Here is a 20,637-nt window from a genome sequence, read left to right on the forward strand (position 1 = left end):
ATAAATCCAGCCTGTTTTACTTGCACTTGGTGTCCCATTAACTGCCTCTGAATTGGATATTTGGGTATTCTTCAAGAAGAGTTTGCAATTAAGTGCTTGTCTGACATTTGATCTGGAGTAACCGGGAAACTCCACTTTAGTAAAGTTTTTACCTGAGTGAAGAGAGCTGGAATCAGACATTATCTTCCAATATTCTGAAAGAAAACAAGGCAGTACCTGAAACCAAAATGAACGAAGGGGAGCCCATGAGCAGCATCCATTACAAAATGCATTCAGAGGATGTCTTAAGAGGTTCTACCCATTGAAAGCTAACCACCACAGTATTTTCTTGATACAAGTTAATTAAAAGAGGTAATGACATGGAGGGAGATAGGGCCATGCTGACAAGGGGAGATGGGTGTTAAGAGACAAAAGGGCAGGAGATATATGGTAGATTACTGTCTAGAAATTAAGATGAAATGACAACAAGGGGTATGTGGAGAGATATTTTATCTTACCTTTTCAACACTTTTTTTTTAAGTCTTTTATTCCAGTTCATCATGCAGAGTCCATCGACAGTTTCAATGACAGCGCTGATTCTCATCATAACCACAAAGCCTCCTGAGATGAAGAGTATACAGAACAGCTTCACAGACCATCTTCTTAGTGTTGTACCAAACAGAAGATGCTTGAAGATTAAGTCTATCTTATTCAGGCAGAAGGAACAACTGTGTTTTTTAGGGGGAATGTTAAGGTTTTAAAGTTCAGAGAAAATGATATGACACAACAATATCGGTTACAAAGCTCTCTCTGTTTCCAAAGTCATTTTCCAAAAGTGTTCATGGCTTCATGTTAACCCATTTTGCCACATTTCTCTATCTCTTTGTTACTACTGAAGCTATTAACTGACTAAAACCACATCAAGTTAATAAGCTATAAAAGATTAATGCATCACTTATTTTGAAATGCAAGCTTAATTGAACATATGTTTTGACCTAGAGAGGAGCTTGTTTGTGTACCTGTAACCACACAATGTACATGTGGTGAGATTGCTACATAAATGGACTGGGCAAATTAAGTGAACAGTCTAAATGATTAATTTGGCCTTCGGTATTCCTGATCTTTTTTTGTATCAATGAGAACAATATAGGCTCATCGGAGGTTTACATACAGTCAAGTGAACTTACTCCAGAAAAAAAGCAGCAATGAAAGCTGGAAAATTATAGAGAAATATATGAAGATTTCAGAACAGATAATAGAAATATTTTCCTTTCCGTTTGCTCTCTAAAAGATGTTTCATTCTTTGTACTAATTAATTTTCAACACCAGTTATTTTACCTTCTCCATTTTAATCATGACAAACATAAAAGCCCTATAAGAAAAAAAATTAATTGGGCACCTATTTACATCTCTCTCATTCATACCAGTGGATCCTCTATGTCAAAATTACGGGTTTCTCAAATAGCTGACTAGTTTTCCTTAACTAGCCCACAGTTGGTATACACAGAACAATTGTGACATTGTATGTAACTCGATCTTTAATGCAACACACTTTTCCAAACAACAGTTTATAACCATGATCATCTACTTTAATGCAACACACTTTTCCAAACAACAGTTTATAACCATGATCCACTCTGTTGTTACTCCAAGGGCAAAGAATCTGATTTTGCTTTAAATTACACTGGCAACTATTTGCCTCTTTTGAAAAGTGTGGAGTCATTATAAACTTGCACCAGAGAACCTGAAAGTTGGGGTTTTTTTTCCCCGCACTGTACAGCAGAAATCAAGCTGCAGAGTGGACATGATCCGTGAGTCACACATGTTGAAGTTGGCATATGTGCAGGCAAAGCACGTGGAGCTGCCACTGGTACTTGTGATGTACCCTAACATCCTGCTGCCAGTGGTGTCAAACAACAAGAAACACTTCAGTGACCTGTGCCCAGGTCATACAAGACTGCTGGATATATGCAAGGGAATGGACTTTATGAGGCAGTCAGTCCTTCTCAATCATGTTTCTTGTATGAGAATGGAGGCTAATATAAGTGATCTGAATAACTCTTTTGTTACATTAGCTGTAACAAATTTAGGTTTCTACTTTCAGTGTGTAGCTTTGAATCACACCCAAGCTAGATACTTCCATTGAAAATCAGCTCTGCAAAATCGCCCCAGGGTTTGTTTTTGAATGAAAAACATAACAAATCTTAGACTTTTTATGGTGGTAAAGTCTCTTCCACACCATAACCAAAGACTGTTGACACTAGAATAATTTGGTTTTATTCCCTTAGAGCAGCAATAGCAGAAGAGTTATAACAAACGGACCTCAAATTTCTTACCATAAAATTAATTTAGACAAAAGCAAGTGGTTAAAATCTTTTTAATTGGACTACTTTAACTTGCCCTCTGTTGCTATAGCAATTGCAGCAGAGCAATAGAAAATGAGAAAATACCCCAATACCGAAAGTTTATCTGCAATTGATCTGCCTGATGCTAAGTAGAACAAACATAGCAGAACACTATTACATATTACTTATAAATTGACATGATCTAGCAACAAAAAGCTGAAAAAGGATGCCTTTGTAATAATTTATTGAAGAAAAAACTGTGTTCTACATTCATGCTACATGAGCAAGTAATGTGGACCAGTAGATGCAAGCTGGTGCTGTCTGTATTTCAGAGGTGTTTATTTTGGGACACTGCTAGTCTGGTCCTGTGTACTGAATGCCCATTAAACAATTGGAGCCTCCAGAGAGCATTCCTGAAACACATTGTCAATGTGAACTAACGCAGGGAAAGTGGGGGCAAAAGTGCAGTCCTTATGATTAGTGGAGATCCAGTCAACAAAATCAATGGAGTCTAGCTCCACAAATGCTCATTTTTCCCTGTTGGCTGTACTGAGAGTTTGATGCGATGAGTATACTGTAACTTTCTAAACTGAGGAAGGGAAATGCCACATTGCCCATCTCAGAAGACAATGTCTAACAGTGAGTGTCTAATGGCACTGCCCCGCATGAGTTCTCCTCTATCAACTAAATATAAGCTACTCCCTCAACCATTCTTTTCGTTTCATTTGGAATGGTCCCTCTCCTCTTCCTCTGTCTATTTTCTGGAAGTTTCTTGACATATAACCTGCTGCTCCTCTGTTTTGGTTAAGATTGATAGTGATAGTAGGTTAAAAAATAATAGGGGCTATCTGGCAGGCAAAAAGGCAGGACTGCTTAAACTAAACTTCATCTCTTTAGGAAAACAAAGGCTAAAACATCAAATCCGTCACCAAAATTACAGCAGAAGATTCAAAAAAGTAATTGTTTTAAAGAAGAAACACCCAATGCTTTATAAGCTTTGCAGTCAAACCCAGGCTGCCTCACTCAGCATGTGAGAGCAATGGGACACTAAAGATTTTTTTTTTTTTTGGTAGCTGGAGCCGCTATCTGTTAAGCAAATATCTTTCTTTTAAACCATTCACTTCCATTTTGGTTTTAAGTTACATGGGCAGACAGAGCTAAAGGAATAGAGCTGAAGCAAAGAGGCGCTGAAACCCTGCAAAGGAATAACCCCGAGAAAAAGTATTCCTTCCTTGAAATCTGAAAAGTGAAAATGCTAATGGTACTTTGAAAGTATTGAGTATCTTGGGCAATTTAAATCTTTAAAGATTACTGCAGAGAGGAAGATATTTCCACTGAGTTATTCTCTGCTAGTATCAGAAATTCCCCTTCATTAAACAAGTTTAAATAAAAGCTCAGTGTTTCCAAACCTAAAGAAGATGTGAAATGTTATGTTTTCCACCAAGAAAAAGGCACAATATTTTCTTTTCTGGAATAAGTAATTTTACATTAAGCGAAACAACAAAACTGGAAAAATATAAAAATTTTAAAATTGCCAGTTCCATCTGAGAGCCCCCGGAGAGCGCATAGTCCTGGAAGCATATCCCGCATGGAAAATGGAATTGTTACTGCTGTATGTTAAGACTTTCACATGCCACAGTAAAGGCACTTCTGCCACTTTCCTTGGGAATTAGTAAGTATTTTAGTGCAAGATTCAAAAGTTTTTCTGTATTTGGTTTTCCTGAGCTTCTGTCAGCACCAATTCATATGCTAGAAGATGACAGAGAAATTATCTTTTATAAACACATAACTTATATAAGAGTAAAGTATTATGGATCGGTCTGGAAGTGATGACATTAATGAATATCACTGTTATCGAATTACATGATTTCTTGATCCATCTGTGAAAATAACACAAATTGTTTCAATCAAGGAACAAACTTTCCTTCCTCAATTTTCAATTTGAAGTTATTCCTAGTGAAGAAGCAAGGATAAAGGAATGCAAGACAGAGACAGTCTGACTGCAAATGTCTTGGCTAGGATGGTACAATTCCATATCGTGGAAAGCAAAACAAAGACAGAAAAAAAATGACCTATACTAAAACTATGAAAACCAGAACCATTATATCTTAATGTCATAATGAGTGTAGAAAGCAGCAATGCTTCCAGTGATGAGGGCACTGAGAGATTTCATCTGGGATTTTTAGATCTTTAGATTTTCACATGATTTTTTCAGAAGACATCATTTGGTTTCTGATCTTTCTTGAGAGACAAAATGAGGTTTTAATGAAAAGCTTTTAAAGGGGAGTTTTTCAGCATGGAGTTATTGATCAAAACAAGCATAAAGACAGCAGAGCAGCTGGTAGCTGTGAGAGGTAAGTACGGCGTAAGAACTCTGGGTTTAAGTTCCTGAACTGCTTATACAAACTCTAGCAGTTGCACCATGAAGAGCTTAGAGGCGTGACTCAGTGATCCTGTGGTTAGGACATCCACGGGGCTGTGTAAAGACCTAGTTGTGCAAAGCATGGATATGAATGATACACATCGCTGAGTTACTGGCCAGGCTGTTCTGTGGTGGGTCTGCTGGACCCCAGTTCTGACCAGCCATGCCACCTGGTCAGTACATTCCAGTTTCTATATATTCCAGTAAAGTGAGTTTCACTGGAAAATTCCCAACCAGCTCTCATCAAGAATGGGCTCTTGTTTGTCAGGCCAGAAGAGCCACCCCACCACCTGACAACCTTTCCCACCGTTTTTGGCAGGTAGCACTTGGTGTGAATGCCAATGGGCATCATCCCAACACCGGAAGGTGTTCACTGTAAACTGAAGCAGCCATCAAAGGGACTCCCACGAATCGAGACAGCAGCTGGGAACATTCTTATTACTGGAGGAGAGAGGTCTGGAGAGAAGCAGCCCATGATCACAGCATTCAAGCTTCAGCAGATGCCTATGCAGGTACTAAGGCAGAAATATCAGGTTGAAAGCAAACTGGAGGAAAACTGTGTTCAGACGGTAAGACACAGCCAGCCATGACTGCAGTGCCCAGAAGAAAAACTGAAAACAGAAGGTGGTGATGTATCTTTTCAGATACTGGAATTACCTATGAGAAATCAATGTATCCTTCAGGCAATTAATTATGCAGTGTGAAAGCAGACAGAGACACAAGAACGTAAGCAAAGTGTTAGTCCTGAGGTACACAGTCCCTACAGGGGGATGAGAGCTGCACTGCCCAACGCTGCATTAGCACAGCATGAAAACCCGAGGCCATGCTCTCTGGAAAGGGATGAGTTAATGGCATGTGTGGTCTCATCACCGCTAGCGTTAGCAAAGAAAACACCACATGCTGCAAGACCCAGCACAATACATGTTGCTGAGACCCTGGTATTATGCTGCAAGGATAAGGAATGGCTCACTAACAGCATTACTAATGACAGAGATACACATCAAAGCATGCCTTTTGGACACAAGTATTTTTCCAGCTCTATAAAACAGAAAATGTATGCAAAATGCAATACCTTTGTTTCTTTTTTTTGTGTGTGAATGTTGAGAATTGCAGACAGTAGAGTTTATACTCCAGACCTTGCCATGTCTCAAGGAGCAAATGCCTCAGGACTTGGTCCCTTTTGCAGACAAAGCTGCAAGATGGAGTTTTGTTTAAAAAGGCAGGGACAAAGCAGCATTTCCAGAGGATTTGGAAGTCAACACAAATGCATTCATCACATGTGGAGAAAGAGACATATCTGAGATGATCTGGAGGAACAGCTACTTCACAAGCAGAAATGCTAAACCAGTAGCATACGTAGATCTATGAAAATATTTTCATCATCCAGCAATCAACAGAAGCAGGAGATTTGTAACGGATCTTCCCATTATTAATAGTTCCAGGAATTACAGGGCAGCAACAGATTAGTACTCCATTTTCTAGGCAGTGGGCTGAATGGAGGGCAAAACTAAGGTCACCAGGAAAAATGTCTGTGATGCTTATAAAGCATCTGGTTGCTCTGATTTTCTTGGGACCACTAACACTACACTGACCAAGAGTCTTATTGCTTCTTTGCCCTTCCCTATCATCATTTCTAACTGTGTGCACTGATTCTCAGCTTACAGGCTGGTCTTTTTGATCTTTGAAAGATGTGTAGGCAACCTGACTTGTTCAGACGACAGGCCTCCATACCCTGTGGTAGAACACAAATCAGTGTCAATTGGGAAACTTAAGCACAAATTGTCATCTAATATGTGCTTTGAAAGCAAATGAAGACAGAGTTGCAAGACATCCTGAGAGTGTCACAGCAGTTATCAACCTTACAAGTAGGGACCTCAGAAAAAAAGGTGCATCAAAGAAACATGGTTTTGTTTCACACTCTAGCATAAGAATGAAAGTGCAAAAAAGCTGTAAATTATAGGGTACCATAATGTTCCAAAGACCCAGGTACTCAAGTCATCAGATCTGGGTACTGCCCTAAAGGAATGGGAAAATGCCAGAGTGGCACAGGAACAGAGAGACAGGTGGCATGGCCATGAAGAGCTGCCAGTGACAGGTCTTCTCATATATAGTTAGGCCAAGGTCAGGATATGAACTGAACAAGAATCTCAATGGTCAGTGACTCCCAACATCAGGAGCAAGCCGGAGGCTGCATTGCATAGAGCCCAAACGATGCACATAGAACAGGCTAGTAAAACCACAATGGCATGAAAGGAAAGGCTGGGTTGCCAGAACATCTGCACACTGCTAATGTCTGGCCCCAGCAAGTCAAGAATAGCTTTCACAGAGAACACACAAATAGTTACTAAAGGAACTTGTGTCTGCAACTCAAGAGATACAGCCTGGAACTGTTCACTAGCTGCTGCCTAAACTGCGGAGAGAGGTTCCCTTATGGCAAAGCTGTTCAAAAAATACACGCTGAGATCATACTGAGTGGGGATAAACAGGCATGAAGCAAGGGCTGTTTATATTTTCTCAGAAATAGGACCAGTATTGAGATGTGCACTATCCAAACCCAGCTTCTTGGAAACACCTCCAGTCCAGACCTCACACCCTGTGTTAGTGCTGAGAGGATTTTCTCTGGGCCTGTCCATGAAATTCTCCAGGCAGTTCTGATGGTCACGTTGGAGGCAGCCAGCATTTTTCCTTCTTCATCCAGAGGTGAAAACAAATAGTGTGAGAGCATGCCTTCTTAAAACAGGGTAAATTATTTATATATGTATTAGAATTTACATTACATTGAAGCGGATTTACAACAACCAAATGAGGAAATCAATTAAGGGAGTGTTGGCAGATACAGGGAAATGGTTAAAAAGTTTTTCAGATGTTGGCTGTAGATGTTTGTCTACCCATAACCATATTCTTTAAGAATCTATGAATCTTTGCTTGGTGAATTAACTGCTTGCAAAGCAAGCAACTGTTCTGAGCTTTCTGCTCCAGGCAGTGTGCAGTGCGCACTAGGGAACTCCAGCAGCCAAAATCTTGGCAGGATTTTGATAACAGTAGTCTTGGGATTAGGAATTTAATTTTAATTTATGGTACCTGACTGCTTCTGTGGGCCTAAGTCACTTATTCAAAGGTGTCTTTGAAGTCAGTGGCAGAGTTGGAAACTGAGTTTTGACTTAGATCCTAGAACTTTGTGCCGAGGCCACTCTTGTGTGATTGAGTGGAAATTGAAATTACCAGGCTCATAATCTAGAAAATATATGTGGAAGAGTGGCCTTGCTTATCATAAAGCAGCAATAAACTCTCTTTCCCTTTTTTTCTGATAATGACTTTGTTCTACACTTTTGTGGGGGAGGTTTTTGGGGTTGTTTGGGGTTTTTTTTTATTCTTTTGGGAAAGGGAGGTAGGGAAGGGACATCAGCAGTTCCCTTTCAAAATTATTTTGTAAATACAGATTTTACTTTTCTATACATAAAATTTTGATCAAATTGTAACAACCTTTTTGTCCAATACTAAGACTGTTTTCTGCTTGCGTAAGAGAGACTACTGAGACTGACTGGATCTGTCTACAGATATCTATAGACTCTCCATGACCTTATGTCTCTTCACTCCGTGGAAGCTCCAGCTTTTAGATAACACAAAAGATAGAAAAGAGAAGGAGAGGGAGGCCATCTGCTAGCCACAGGAGCTTCCCCTGCTGACCTCATATTTCCACTTGGAAATCCAAGGAGCTGTTAACGCCTGCATCAAAGCCTGAGGCAGATAACTTTGCTTCCACTCTACCTGGCTGCAACCCAGAGCTGCCAGGGCTCTTAGCATGTGGCAGCCAGCTTGTGTGGCCACGCTGCAGGGACTGCACCAGGCTCTAAACCGGACTCCATCTTTCCTCATTCCTGTGAATCAAAGAATCACAAATACCTACCTACATCTAAACAAAAACAAAGCACAACCTCCTCTTGTTATTGAAATTTGACAAAATTATTCCAGAAGTGAACTTACACCTCCACAGGCTACATGATTCCCAGACAGCACCATCAGTCACTGTACTGAAATACCTGATTTATTATACATAGGTATGAGGTAATTACTACATATTTATTACTTATTATTTTATTACGTGTTTATTTTGGAGAGGCAATAGACTACCTGTAATTAGGTTTGCATCCATTATGAAGCTGTTTTTTAAGCTGTTTTGTACCTTTGACTTGCCTTGGCTTGAAAATTACCACACTTATTCTGCAGGTGATGGGGAATGGGTCTTGTTTAGTTTGAAAAAAAAATATGTCCTAGTACTTCAGTTACTGGATTTTAACTCAGAAGCGGCAAAGAAGTTAGTTTTATTGTTTATTTCGTTAAGATAGCTTAAAGTCTGTTTGATTGAGGTCTTACATCTATTTTGTTTAGCTTTGACAAGTTACCTTTGAAATCACTGGCTCTAAACACATAGGCCCCTTAGTCCTGCCATGAGTTCCATCCTTTCAAAAGTCTGAGCATTCACAAAAACCTGCGTGAAGTAAATGGACATCTGCCTGTTCACAATTCATCCTGAAGACTCGGGGATTTATAGTCTGTTTTCCCATTTGTATCACGCACCATCCTCTGTTAGATGATCAAAAACCAAAGAAACTAGTTAGAACTAAGGCACTACAAGATCATTACTGGCACCCATTGTTGAACTTGAATTGGTGCGGTTTAACAAAGGATTTTATTAACAAAAGTCCGTGCACTCTTTTCTCATTACTTAAATTCAGAACCTCGTTGCCCTAAACTAGGTCCTCCCCTTTTAGTGGTAGAATGGAGGAAAGTAAAGCGCTCCATGAATACATTTCTTGGCAAATTCCCACCAGCACAACCAGAGATAACATTGTTTTTCACATGAATAATTATTTCCCGCAATAACTCGTACCTCTTACTTGAGGTTCCTTACTTGAGGGTCTAGGCTTCCTTGTCCTCAAGTGCAATTGGTTTGATCATACTTCCCTTCAGTACATAAATACAGTTGTCTTAATTCCATTTTGCTCTATTCCTTTAGGTTAAAAAAAGTTTTTTACAAGTTACAAATTTCTTAAAATTCTTAACAGTGATAATCATGCTACTGACTTCAATTTTTTATTCCTCATTCTATTTCAATACGTTATAGTTATCCTAAATTAATTTAAAATTTAAGTAACACCTAAGGAGAAGTGTTCAAAGATGAGGGGTGGGGGGGAAGGGGGAGAAGACACGACACAATACACATCTTGACACTTCACAACAGGTCTCTCATTCGTTTAGTGAAAACGTTTAAAGAGTTTATTACCTCTTTCAGCCGGCGCGAAAAGCTGCAAACACTTCTCCATACTAAAAGCTTTTTTGGTCTGCCGAGCTCAGAGGAATAAACAGCCTTGAAGCTGCCAGTGATGGTCTGAGAAAGTAATTACCAAGGGACTTTCTAGCAGGATTACTGGCCTTTAATATGCTGATTTTAAATAGCGAAGGTCCCTGAGTAAATCTTTCGAAGTAAAGGCTTGCTGGCGTATAATGGCATTTGAAAAATTTAAAGTGATTAATACCTGAAGTGTGTGAAATTGTACAAATGTAATTATTTTCAGAAAGGAAAAAGTGCTCAGCAACACTTTAATTGTCCTCCTCTGCCGTGTGGCTGAAGACTTTTATTATGGGGCTTTCTTACCCTCCCAGGAGCGGGCGACAAACATCCCAAGGATTTCGATGAGAGCGCTGTCGGGAGCCTGTGGTTACCGCCGATATCCCCAGGGATCGTGAGACCCGCTTTGTGCTGCCACCCGGGTCCTCGTAAGCCCTCCCCCTCCGCCGTGCCCCTACACCGGCCAGTGACCGAGGGCATTCAGCATCTCAAATTGCCTCGCGTTTTGCCAAATCAAGTGCTAATAGGCCTGCGCCTTCGAACTCTAATTAGTGCTATGCATTGGAAATGGCTCCTGAAAGCTTCTGAGGGTCTCTCGGTGGAAGGCAACCGCAAACGGCAAATAAAGGGCAGATAAATGTTTTTTAAAAAGCCCGGTTATAATTACTATTCGGTGTAATAGAGGGAGAGTCTGCCTCTTTCTTACGAGTAAGCCTTTGCAAAGGCTGCTTAACTTTTAGGTGGCTGTGACAATCATTAAATTACGAATTTTATGAAAGAAAAATGTCAAATGTCCCTTTGGGCGAAACAGGACTGAATCTTTTGTCTGTGCTGCGTGGTAAGCCCAGAAAGGTACCTTTTGTGCTCTTGCTTTTTTTGCCTTCTAAGTATTACCTTTTATTGCAATCTAGATTTCGGAGGGCAATTCACTATATGCGCCGATTGGATGTTTTGTACGATTGATCTCCTTCAGAAAACAGACCCTCTGCTCTCACGGCTTTGGGTAAATTTAGATATGGGACCCATCAGCTCGAATTAGAAGACTGCTCACACTCCTGAAATGAAGCCTGTGTATGTACCACTGTTGGCAGAACAGTGGCCTATATCACCTCGTGTCTCTAATGCCTCCAGGTAGCATTTATTATTCGCTGTTCTTCGTTGTGTTTGTGGTGCTTACCAATTATAAATAGATATAAAACACTTTTTGCCCATTCCTTGAGACCACAGATGTAAATAAGGAATACAAGCCTTGAGATCCTGCAGAAAAATTTCTCTCTCAGAACCTTTGCTGGTCTTTCCTGAAGTCTGCAGCTGGTGTGACAGATCATATTAATAAATAAATTAGATTTCATGATTCAGTGTATCGAGTGCCCTACTTCAGTTCCTAGAATGCACCAAATACCTTCCCAGAACAGTTCACCAAACCCATGGCAGCTGAAGGACTCTGTCGGGTCACCGTTAGACGCTATGAGATAGCGCTCTGCTATTAACTATGGGGCAGAACACCATCTTTCCGATGGGGAGAAATGCCAGCCGCTTTAACGCCATGCAATGAAACACCCAGTACTCGGTGTGTATTTACTGTACCGGTAGCAGTAACACATACTCCAAGTTTAGCATCAAAGGGACTGAAAGCTGCAGTTGCATAACAATTCGGTGAGTTTGAAAGACTGAAGCAAAGGTTCCTCATTTGGGAACTTCCAACGCCTCATCAGAGCTGATGTTTCTATCAGCACTGCAAGTCACAGAAACCTGTGGGGTGAAGCTGGATTTGCAGGTTTTCCTGCCAGGATGGTGAGGCTGCTTGAGGCTGCCATAGACGGGCTCAGATGAAGGCTGTGCTGGCTGTGCTTGGAAGCCTCTGGACTCCTCCCGACGAAAATGGATGCAGCCCATGAAGTTATATATTCTGTGTGCAAAAAGTTGAAGTTGAAACATATGAACTATATATATATATAGGTGTGTACACAAACTTACAAGTACAATAAAAGAAAGAAAAAAAAAAGGTCTGAGCATTAGCTGCATATAGTTCAAATTAAGAAAGCAGGATTTTAAAATGTTTATTAAAAGCCCGTGGCACACATGCAAAGTTTGTGGCTTTAAACAAGCTTCTTCAGCATTAGAAATGGAATAAGAACTTAAAGTACAAGCACTGACGCATGCTGTCTGGTTTGCTTTCAGCTGCTACTCAGTTTTTGAGGACCTATACATTTTTTACTGGCAATATGAACGCCTGTCAGGCTTGTGAAAATGAGCTTGTTTTTCTGGTACTGCAGGTTCCATGATCATTAATAGCAGTCCTGCGCATTACTGGAGTGAATGCAAGTGGAGCCAGATCAGGTGTGAATATGCAATTACATTCTGATTAACTGCAAAGTATAATGTTTAACGCTATCTTTAGTATCTTTTGCGAGGTTTTTTTGAGCTACGGGCTAGATCCATTTCGATCCAGCATAAAGTTGAAACGTTTTAACCAGCAGAGCTTCAAGGACAAAGAAACTACTCTATGATCCTATGATACCTATCCAAAAAACATTGAATGCACTTGAAGAAGCAGAATGAGGATTTTCTATGTTCAAGGGACTGTGCTGTTTCTAATCTCAGACTCAGTGCCAAAACCTCAGATTTACCATCAAATTAAAAGAGATTCTTCTGCCACAAGTTATCTATCTTATAGGCTGTTTTCAGTGGTAACAACAGTGCACCTAGGACCCCTAATGCCCTGTCCCTTGTTCCCTGGTCCATATCATGATACCTAGCATTATTGTGGGGCCAAAACCCAAGCGAATTAACAGTCCTAGGTTAAAAATAACTCCACCAGAAAATCGTGATCTGGCTTCCTGTATGGCATGGCAAGCAGGTGTGCTCGCATCATGGAAAGGTTGGTAGGAGCAGGTCTGAGCAGGCTGTGTGCTGGATGCGAAAATCTGAAAGCTACCGCTGCTTGAGAAAACAGTGTGAGGTACCCTGCACAGGGATACTCGTTTGCACCCCCCACTTCAAAAGTTGTACATGGGTGTGGAAAGGTCCTGAAGCTATTCAGGCACATCTGATTTGCTGAAGGAGTAGTGCTAGACACAGCTTTGGGCTACTCATGATTACGGAAGGCTTGTAGTTCATGAAGGGGTTCTGGTCAGCCCAGGTTCTCACCATCCACTTCCCCATGCTTTCCCTTTCATGTCTAAACCTTCTCAAATGCATGCTCTTGTCAGTCAGGACTTTCTACAAGACAGCTCTTAAGATCAGTGTATTCCACTAATGACAGCAACAAAGCGTTGTTCGCACTTGCAGAGTAGCCAGTAGTAGTTACTTTGGTAGAATTATTCGTGTGAGCTGTGCTGATACATTTTATAACTAAATATATACTTTACTTAAAAACATCTGTTTCAGAAAATTAATTAAAGAACAAAGTATTTGGAAAGCATTAAAGTAAGTTTAAAAATTAAAACCAAAACAAAACAACCTACCACTTCATATTTAAATGTTTCTATTTGTTAGACAACAACATACATTCAAAAGCCATGCAAGATATTATGGTTTTAGTTTTAACTCTGAATGCCGTTTTCTTGTTGATTTTTATTTTATCATACTTTATGGTTTATTTTTTATGACACACAGCCATATATATGTTTAAAAAGCACATTTATTTATAATTTAAGAGATTAATTTATATACAAACTGAAATATACACAAGGCTAAATCTTCTTGGCTAGATCTCTTTTGATGCTATTTTTAAATTGTATTATTTTACTAGTAAGATGCAAGTCCAAGGGTTTAACATTGCCCCAGGAGAATTACAGTCTCCAAGGAACACATTGCTCACAGCTGCGGTGAAATATCCATCATTGAAAATTTCAGCGCTTTTAATTCCATCTCAGTGACATCAGTGGGATAACTGAAATATTATTCACATGTGATAGTCAGTGAATGTGTGTATGATTTTACCAAACTTTTAGGAAAGTAATTTTGTGTTTATCGTTAGCAGGTTTTGTCTAACAAAAAATCAGAATGAAAAATATTAGCTCGGGTAACATGGTGTATTAGCAGTGAAATTCATTATGGTTTAAAAAAGATGCAATTTTCCTAAAGTTTAAAATGATCAGCAAATCTCTTCCTGTTTACTCACTAGCTCTCCCCCCCACACACTTTTTCTCCACAAAATTGGGAAATCCATACATAGAAGTAGCTTAGCCAACCTTATGGAGACTTTTCTGATTATAAAGGATAAGTCAATTACAGGGTGTCTGCAATTCAGTTAAGGCCATGGTTTCTTAATCACAGCTGCCAGATCGGTGCCATGAATGTGGCAATACTTCTTGGATTTGGATATGGTACATGTGGGCCAAGGCACTGCCTCGGATGCGGTAGGATGCCGACACTATTGTTGGTTTCTCTCTAGAAAGTTGCTTTTTCTGCCACCAAGGTCAGTACAGTCCAAAGAGAACTGCCCAAGAAACTATTTGCCTTGCAGTGCTGCTAAAGCATCGCACCCTTTTTTCCACAGTTATTTTCTCTCCATACGCTGCAGCAAGAGAACACAAACGCAAGGAGAGGCCCTGAACCAGAAGTTTTGTGTTTGCAGATGACAGCACGCAAACAGAAAAGTATTTCAAGATTCAACATGTGCAGATCTCTGTGCTGCTAAATATCTCCTTTGATAGATGGGAGAGTGTAGTGGGGCCAGCGAAAGGGAGCAGCGACTGTGATGACTACGCTGCAAACCTGGGAGGGAAAAATCTTCCTTCCCGAAAGCAAACTTTCATGGAAAAGCATGCTGGTGGTTCTTTTAGCTAACTCCAGCCAAAAACCTAGTGAAGAAAGTCACTGGGGGCCATAAGAAGTGCCATAGCAATTAGGAAACAGAGAAACTTGTATCCTAGTGCTGTCTGGCGGCTAACAGGGCTATTTGGAAGGTGACATCGGCATTTCAAGGCTTCCCAAACCATATTGCCTGAATGTGAGTGATGTAAAAGGTCAGAGAAAATTTTGGTTGTTTAATATTCCCGCAAAGTCTCAGTCACAAACAGGATGCATACCAGAATCCCTTGTTGTATCTCTCAGCTCCATGCTAACATGACCAATACAAAGAGCATGTTGCAGACTGTTCTTCACCAGTCTGGACAGCTGGTGCACAGTGCTGGTGTTTTCTCCAGCTATAGCTGGTGTCCAGAACATACAGACCCGCAGGCTGTCTCTGCTGCCAACTGATCCAGCCTGCTCCTTGATGTTCTGGCTCAGAAAGTCAGACTTTACTGGAAAACGTGGCAATCCCAAGTAACAACCTGAGCAGCTGTGGAAGTGGTGCAATGTGTGTTTGGCCAGCTTCTTACCAGGACAGTGCTTGCTTATTTTGTTTTATATAATGATTGGGAAAGCAACTAGCGTCAGAGAGTGGGGGGGTGGGGGGTGGGGGGTGTGTCAGGGGGAGGGAGGGAAGCCCAAATAACATGCCAGTCTGCTACGACTCACTGTTTTCCCAATGATGGCAATGGGATAGCTTTGTGCTAAACCTCAAGTGGTGCTTGCTGTGCCACAACACTGGTTGTTCATTTCATGAGAGTTGTAAACTGTGTCCTCCTGAGCCTGTTACTGGCTTTCTGTAGCCCTCTCCACTCCTCTCCTTTTATATCTGACCCCCCAAATGGGGTACAGTACTTCATATCAGCCCTCACCACAACATCATTTTGTTCAGTTACATAGAAAACTCAGACTGATAAAGCCCAACATGCCACCTGTGATGCTTCATCGTTGACATTGTTGACACACTTACGTAGCTTGTGATGCACTACGGATCCTTTTCCACGGGTCCTCATTTTGTGTTTGTACATGATACTTCACTTAAGCACAGCACTTCCCTTTGTTTTACTAAAGCTTCTAATCTGATAATAAATCCTTAATAGAACTTGTTACATCAGCAGACAACAAAGCAAACTATTACAGGGGTATAATAAAATTAAAAACTGGAACAATTCATACTTGTGAGAAATGTTACTTATTTCTATTATTACAATGACATTTAAGGTAACTATAATTGAAAAAGTTTGAGAAATATGTTAGGTGTTAGTCCATTAAGCTATTTAATGTGTTTGAAGGCACAGAGTGGGAATCATCTAAAAATCCAGAGTCTAGTCTAAACTAGTCATAAGGTTCTTTCTTCAACAGAGAAGAAGAAAATCCTCGAGGCTGATTTATTCCAAATGCCTTGATTGCTTATTTTAGAAAGGCAGTAATCACTCTGCATGTGTCTCTCTGCACTGACTACAGAAGAAGCCGAGACAACTGCTTTAGAATAGATACCAAACTTCCAAATTGCTAAAATTGCACAAGATGAGTCCCAGCTGCTGCTTGTTCCCGCTCTAGAACAGGCAATCAGACCTAAATTCTTCAGAGATTTAGGCCCTAAATCCCATTGATTTCTCACTTTGAGGTTGTTTTAGTCGTTGACTTCAATGCGAGTGACACACCTAAACGTGGTAAATACCAAAAAACCTTATCAAATCTGCCCGTGACTTTAGGCAGGTACAGCCTGCGAGCGCCCACGCCCTTCCTCTGGCAGGAATTTCCATCCCCACTGTGGAAAGGAACAAGTGTTCCTTCCTCCGGTGCAACAACTCTCCACCCCAAGGAAGGGGATGAAGGAAGAGCTGTAACTGCCTGGGAGAGCCACCAATAGATTTGACAGTGAATCCCTGTCAGATTCCCCTTTTGGCCACTTCTTGATGTTTCCTACCACAAAACGTTTACTTATTTTAAGAGATTATTTAAAAAAGAAAAAAACCCAAACAAACAAGAAAACCAACAAACTAAAACAACGAGTAGAACAGATCTGGCAGGTGTTTTATTACAGTAGCACCATCCTGAAATTACATCCACTTATTTTTATTCAAATTGACAACATTTTAACTTGAGTGTTCCTTAATGACATAAAACTAACTCTTCTTTTTTCCTCTTTGAAGTTACATCATTGTAGATGTTGATTGTTTAATTGTCCTTCCAATCATGCACTTAACTTCCCACTTAGCCCCATGCAGGACATGACTTGAAGACATTAACAATCGTCACTAATGTGGATTGCCTCGGGATGTTTAAGTTTATTTGTAATGGAGGCAAACGCTGGCTGTTTGGATGAATCCTATAAAAGCTGAACATTTTCTGCCCAGGGCAAAGTTTCCAGAAAGAGTTCGTATGGTTTTTTTTCTGGTTGTAATCAGAGTATTCAAATTATGCATAATTTGGTTTTCATGGTTTCAGTGTTGGATCACATAAAGTCAAGTATAATTTTACTACCAAAAATAAATTTCTGTATGCACCTTGGGATATTCACCATGGACTTATGACACACTAGTGGAAGATCCAAAATTACTAGGAAATTATTTAAGAACGTTTTATTGTTTTCCTCAAATTCAAGTGAAATTGCAATGGTTAATCACAGCAATTGAAATAAACGGTCATGAAGTCTTACTGCTACTATAAACTAAAAGTAATACCAATTGCTATACCCAGTGGGCAGAAGGAAGGTGGGAAACAAAAAGCATGTCCTGCTCCATTGCTTTTTAAGCAGGATGGGTCTCACTGGTTCATAGCTCGCTCCAGTTATGGCTTTCAAAAAGTTTTGTTAAAGGTTGGAGTTTTTTTGTGGGAGATTTTTTTTGTTATGAATGAAATTGGGGAAGCTGCAGTAGGGAGTTACGATCTTGAGAGGATGAACTCTTTATTTCCTTCTCCCAGGTAGTCCTAAACATCTTCTTTGACTAGAAATAAAATGCAAGTAGGAAGAGTTAGGGATAAATAGACAGGACGTGGATTCTGCCAATACTCCTACAGGGCCATTTACTGATAGGAAGGTGGGTTGATGGGCTATTTTCTCTCTCTATCAGAACTGAGATGTGCCAGAGCATAAGCAATGTTGCTCCACCTTGTTCTGCTCTACCTATATCAACTTATTTACCCATGAAAAAAAGAAAATTTCAGATGGATATTAGGCGAAGATTTGGATTACCTGGTGATCCAGTTGGTCATTCTTAATTCTCATGGTGGCTTTAGTGGACATAATTCAGTACACATAACTGCTTACTCCTTTAGACCTACTGACATAAATCCTGCAGATTTAACTATTCGTAACTGCATACAACTGTATGCAATTGCATCTTGCAGTAGGTTGATAGTCCTTTCAAAACTGATTAAAAATGTAAACTTAATCAGACTGTTAAAGTTATTAATTTTCTATCAGATGTTCTAATTTTAACTCAGAACAGAAAATGTATAGGATCTTAATTTGCTTTTGCTTAACTTTGCAGTAGGTAAATTACTTCTAATAATCTGCTAAAACCAACCTGATTTAAGGTTGACCTTTTCTGGAGGTAGGTTACTTGAAAGCAGAGCCTGATTTCAATGCCTTAATGATATGTAAAAAAAAAATCATACTTTGCTTCTGGATGTGTCTTTTGCCTGAAGTAAATGCATATTTTAAACAATATGTTTGGACTTGAATCCATAAACCGATGTTTATCTGATTTAAAATAACCAGGGACTGAAAAAGACACCATTAGAGTCAACCATAACATCCCAATGAGGGGTCTACAGTTCATTATGCAACTTCCTTTCCTTCCCCTTCCCTACCAACTCATCTGCATTTGGTAGTCTCCTGGAGGAAACTAATCCTCCAGGAGAAATCCTCCAGTGAAAGAGGGAGCTTGAGGGTCTAGTTTTACAAGAACTTGTCTCCGCAGCATGCTTCCCTGCCCCCATTATTCCCTCAGGCTGACCTATATTCACGCTGCCATGGAAAGGCCCTGTCTTGGCATATTCACCATGAATAATCCCACTTCCTTGTGCAGCTATGAGGAAAACTGGACGAGGGAATTACTCCAACTCAGAACTAAAGGAGGTATGTGTTGAGGTTTTAGTCAAATAAGTCCCTTAATCCTGTTGAATATGCATTTACACTAATGCTGATGCCAAACAAGGGTTGGGAGAAATCCCTTGCTACATCTGAAGACAACAGGGTAGAGGAACAGGAGACCTCCCATTTTGATATAAACTTACTTAGGGTGGACATAGTCCAGCCGAAACTGTGACAAAGACATTTATATTTGCCTATGTACAATCATGGTGTGCTCTCAAGCAAAAATCAATGATTAAGAGACCCCTGGGCTTGGGGGCTGTGAGCTCTTGCAGAGTACGGAATCAGTCCCTGAGAGTTCTGAAGAGAGCAAGTCTCCCTGTGGGAAGTAAGACTTCCTGCCATGGGTTCTGAAGTACAGCATAAAAGCATTTTAGAATTCATAATATAATCAGTTTTAAAATGTTTTATCGAGTATTTTGAGAAAAGAAGCTGCAAAGACAAATGGATTAATTTTCTGAATTGATTTACCTTTCCTAATTTAAAACAGGTTCATATATTATTAGCACTAAATATACATTAGTTTTTTCTAAGGGCACGGTATTTCATGACTGCATGAATGGTTTTCAAAATTACAAAACCAAAAGTTCTTGCCCTTTTCAACATTCTCATCTTTTTTTCTGCTGTTCTCAGATTCTCTCTCATTCCACAGTTCACATATGCACTGCATATATTACTGACTGCTACGATAAAATAAGCTCAAAAGGCTTTGTTTCTATTTTTCCTTTCTCTTAGATGTTAAAACTGACAGTTTAATGACTCCGTTGCCACTTACTAGTGAATCACTGCCCTTGCCAACACTCAAGAGAAGACAAGCTCACTTTTCCCAAGTGAAAGGCACTTTGCTGTGCACTCTGGGAACTGTAGTACAAGGTTTAGTTACTTTAAATCCATTTTAAGTTTAGTAAGGTTCTCATTAATTCTCTGAGGCAACATAAACATGAAGATCTTCCTCCTTGAATTTTTTATTTCTTTGCAAAAGTAGCAAGTATAACATATTTTACATAAACACAATGTCTTTGAGCATCTCTGTATCTTAGAATGATGGTGTGAAACAACTGCACAGAGAACAAATGCTGTCACTTCTGTAACAGAAGGAAGCTTTCCCACTAACTTCAAGGGAAACAAGTACAGGCTAATGATGGATGGTTTTGAACAGCTGAATTTGGCACTGTCCTACTGGATCTTTAGTACAGCTCGGTGTTTCACTGGCTTTGTCACCATCGTGTTTTAAAGGAAAAATGCGGCTGCAAAGAAAGTGAACAACTATGACCTGCCAGTGCTGCCAACAGCTCCCCTTTACAAGAAATAAATGACAGTGACTTGTGAATGCATACTGATTATTTTTTTATAATTTAATTTCTTTGATCGCTTTCCATGTAGCAAAAAATGTGTGTTCCTGCAGTGTTTGTTTGTTTTCCCACCGTAATTTCCTTAAGAAACACGGATGGTCAGTGGAGCACAAGCTGAAGCACCAGCTGACAAAACACCACATGGCTCTGCACATCCCATGTACCTGAAACAGTTGTGCTGGCAGTGGCACGTGAATGTTCGTAGTTACTCAGGATTTAGCTGCTTGGCTTGCAAATTCATACTTCCTCACTTAAAATTTAGTGTCATTAACTTAACCTGTGTCCTA

This window comes from Gallinula chloropus, assembly GCF_964237585.1.
Source record: "Gallinula chloropus genome assembly, chromosome: 1".
NCBI classification, from domain to species: Eukaryota; Metazoa; Chordata; class Aves; order Gruiformes; family Rallidae; genus Gallinula; species Gallinula chloropus.